This window comes from Perognathus longimembris, chromosome 11 (assembly GCF_023159225.1).
Source record: "Perognathus longimembris pacificus isolate PPM17 chromosome 11, ASM2315922v1, whole genome shotgun sequence".
Classification (NCBI taxonomy): domain Eukaryota; kingdom Metazoa; phylum Chordata; class Mammalia; order Rodentia; family Heteromyidae; genus Perognathus; species Perognathus longimembris.
This window is the reverse complement of record NC_063171.1, coordinates 7,258,362-7,263,097: the sequence shown is the minus strand read 5'-3', so window position 1 is coordinate 7,263,097 and position 4,736 is coordinate 7,258,362.

Here is a 4,736-nt window from a genome sequence, read left to right as displayed (position 1 = left end):
AGAAATCTGAAAAATACTGGCCTCCAAGAACAGTATTTTGAGTTGAATAGTTGGTAAAAGGATATTTTTACCAATAAATTGCTATATTTTACTGATCTATCTATAATGAGAACTATAGTATAAATTTTCATAGCTCTAGACCCATTGCCAAGATACATGAGAATATTTTTATTCACTACTATACATATTTTTTACCTGTTATATATAAGCTAACACTCATCATTATTAAATGAAATCTACTTCAGTCAATTGCAAAAATGATCACACAAAACTGGTGTCAGTGGCTCATGGCAGTAATCGATACTCAGGAGGCTGAGATCTAAGGATCGTGGCTCAAAACAAGCCTAGAGGGCTAGGGATATGGCCTAGTGGCAAGAGTGCTTGCCTCATATACATGAAGCCCTGGGTTCAATTCCCCAGCACCACATATACAGAAAATGGCCAGAAGTGGCACTGTGGCTCAAGTGGCAGAGTGCTAGCCTTGAGCAAAAAAAGAAGCCAGAGACAGTGATTAGGCCCTGAGTCCAAGCCCCAGGACTGGCAAAAAAAAAAAAAAAAAAAAGAAAGAAAGAAGAAAAAGAAAGACAAAACAAGCCTAGGCAGAAAAGTCCATATAACTCTTATTTCCAATGAAACACACACACACACAAAAGCTGGAAGTGGAGCTATAGCTCAAGTGGTAGAGTGTTAGCCTTGAGCAAAGACAGCACCAAGGCCCTGAATTCGAGTCCTAGGGCACACATACACACACACACACACACACACACTCTAAAAAGTTGCACAAATCTGTCCTGACATAGATAACTTAAGTTTTCAGAAAATCCACCGGCTTGGTTGCCTTAAGGCTTGAAACACTATTATAAAATTAATAACATTAGCCACTTAGTGATGAGAAAATTCTGATAAGGGAGAAATATTGAGCTTATGCTTATTGTAGAACATAGTGAAGCATGAGCAGACCAAAACAATCATATGATTGCTATGTTTTCTGTGGTTACTCATTTTGTGGATGTTTTTAGGGGGTTGTGTATGCCAGTTCTTGATCATAGTTTTGTAACATCCCTGCACTTTTTGTGCATGGCTAGTGCTGTACCACTTGAGTCACAGCTCCATTTTTAACTTTCTGGAGATTAGACCTTCTTAGAATTTCTTATCCAGGATGGATTCAAACTGCAATCCTTAGATGAAAGCCTCCTGAGCAGATATGATTGTTGGCATGGATCACTGGCCCCTGCCTCTATTTAGTAGACTTTTATTCTCCAAAACTTGCTTCTAACATTCCTTTCACTGTTCTGAAATATACATTTTCCCAAATACCACATTTAGTCTACATATTGCTCATATATTTAACACCAAAGGAGTATATAGCATTATGAGATTTATATAACCTTGCAAATAACATTTCAGGGCTGATAACAGCTTAGCTTCATATCTAGTGACTTCTGAGGCTATTTCCTTCATTTCTAATGGAAGAAATATCACTAAAGATACATTAAAAATGAAACCCATAATTTGTACATGTGTAAGTTTATTGTAAAAATAACATACCATCATTAAAAATCTACAAAAATAGCCAAGCATTGTAGTACACAATTATAATCCCAAATCTAGGATGGTTGAGTCAGGCAGATCATGAATTTGAGGCCAAGCTGTACTACACTGACATTTCTGGAACATCCTGAAATCAAAGCCCCTCAAATGAATTTATTCATTAATTAACTTAAGTAAAATATATACATATAAATAAGGTGAGAATAAGAATTTATGAAACCAAAATTTCACAAAACTGATTTTTATACCAAAATCCTAATTACATATGTCACTATCCTCAGTTCCCATATGTTTCATAATTCACATGTGGAGAATAACAGCATTACTTTAAAACGGTCTTTATTAACTGGAATAATATTAACCAGATATGATACTACATATCTATGATCCAAGCACACAGGAGAATGAGGAGCATAAGGAAAAAGGATTATGAATTTCAGGTCAGGCTGGACTTCTAGCCAGAATGTCAGAGGGAGAGAAATGGGGAGTGAGAAAGAGAAAGAAGGGAAAGAGATAAAAAAAGAAAGAAAAAGAAAGGAAGGAATGAAGAAAGATAGAAATGAAGGAAGGAAGATAGGGAAGAAAATGGAAAGGACAAGAGAGGGAGGGAGAGAAAGTAAGACAAAGAAAGAAACCAAAAATGAGAGAGAGAAAGAAAGAAAGAAAAAGAGAGAGGGAGAGAGGAAAAGAGGGAAGGAGGAAGAAAGGGAGGAAGATAGAAGAAAAACCTTTTAAGTTTTCAAACTTATTAGTAAAGGCTGACCCACTTTACCCCCTTAGAGAGCATACTTTGCTTTATCCAGAGCCTGCTCATTGTATCAACCTAATCCAAAAAGAAACCTGTACAGTGACATCCCGCCTGTCACTGGACCAAATATCTGTGTACCATGCTCTATCCAAGTTGCTAGATAAAATAAGCAACAATCACAGACACCAAATAGTTTCTGGAAATTATTTTTTAAAGTTTTTATTTTTATAATACAATCAAAGATTTTTGCCCTGGATTTGAATATGAAATGTAACAAACAAATAAGAACTAAACTAAAACTCAGCATTAAATTGTGGGGAACAAAATCCAAACAAGTGCTGGTAAGGGTTAGAGTAAAAGGAAGAAGAGAAGGCTACCAGGGGAAAGGAAACATATTTCACAGAATTCTAGCAGAGAACTCCCAAGTATCCTAAAAGAAATCTCCAAACACCCAACAGACCAGACAAGAAAAGAGCATCCCACTGTCACACTATAACCTGCACACAATCAATAGAAAGGATCCTTAAAGCTGTCAGAAAGAAAACCAGTCAGAAAAATGACAGATTTCTCAGCTAAGACCATGAAATCTTTTTTTGTTCCTTTCGCTTATTCCTTGTTGCTGCTTTTTATTTCTGTATACTTTGTCTTGTATATAAGCTTATCTGACTTGGGGAAAGGTAGGGGAGTCCCAGAAGCAGTAGGTCAAAGGGTGAACAAATGCAACAGTGATACTCATCAGGCACTTGAGACACAGGTACATTTTGGGATTTTTTGGGGGGGGTGACTAACTGAAAATAACTCTTGAGTATTTATTATTACAGACATGAGCTACTTGCACCAGCTGAGAAGAAAATGTTTGCAATTTCAAATAATGAGGAAGATCAACTAATACATAGTTTGGAAGTAATTCTAATTTTAGTCTGTTTTTCTTAAGTAACTATAATTCTAGTACCAGCTTTGTTGTTTTCTTCCTTTAGTTTCACTATCTAATGCACAATAACATGCCAATAACAAATGGTTTTAATACATAGCAACTTTGAAGACTAAGGATGTAATTCAGGGACAGAGTACTTCTTAGCATGCACAAGAACCTGGATTTGGTCACCAGCATTGAAAAAAATACTAATATTTTGTCTTTATAACATACTTCCAATTGCAAAATATATAATGCTAGTTATTTTGATTATACAATACAATAATTTGACTATACAATGTTTACTGTATCCTTGGTTTCAAGAGCACTGGTTCTAAACTACAGTCTGAGTAAGACCAACTTTTGAGCCCCTAATTGATGTCCTTCTTGTTGATTAGACCTTCAGAGTAGGAAAGTCAAACATGTGATTCCAGAAAATATAGGGAAAGAGTGGGACAATGCAGTGAAAATATTCAATATACATATATGAAAATGGAACTAGGTAGCTGGAGGGGTTAAGTGGTTAGGAGAAATGGAAGATAACAGTGGAAAGGATGACATTGATCAAGATTCATTGTACTCATAAATTACTGTATTGTTGAAACTATGCACTCATCAACTTTACAGAGATGAATAAAAAATAAAATAATAATGAAATGAATTTGTAGTTTCTATCTTCTTTTTGCTCTGAAACTTTAAGCACTAACTGTAGTGTCATAGAATGAGATATTATCTCAGCTATAAAAAAGAATAAAGCCAGGCACTGATGAATCACACCTGTAATCCTAGCTACTTAGGAGGCCGAGTTCTGAGGATCATAGTTCAAAGCCATCGTGGTCAGGAAAGTCTGTGAGACTCTTATCTCCAATTAACCACCAAAAAACTGAAAGTGGTGCTGTGGCTCAAGTGGTAGAGTGCTAGCCTTGAGTTGAGGAGCTCAGGGACAATGCCCAGGCCCAGAATTCAAGCCCCACGACAGACAAAAAGAATAAATATTGACATAGGCTGTAACATAAATGAACCTTGAAAAAAAAGAAAAAAACACACAAAATTTAATCTTACATGATTTTATTATATAAGATATCTAAATTAGGAAAATTTATAGAGACAGAAAACAAATGTGTGCCAGAGCTGGTAGACTTGAGAAACAGGAAGCAATATTTCATGGGTATACATACATCCATGAAGGGATACAAACCTTTTGGAGCTAGAAAGTAATGAGGGTTACAAAATGTTGTAAGTGGAGTTTATTTCACAGATGAAACACTTTAAAATAGTTGCAATGTTATATGTTACCTGCATTTTACCAGAGAAAAATAATTTTATCCTATAAAAAAACATGTTTCTCACTGAAGTCTATACCAATGATAAATTCACATATTCTGTATATTTTGTGACAATAAAAATAATCTTATCCAATTAAGAAAATGTTATCTCATTACTGAAGTATACACCATTTATAGAATGATTGGATTATAAAGAGTCTGCAGCACCAAGAGCCAAAATTAGCGTAATGAGCCAATA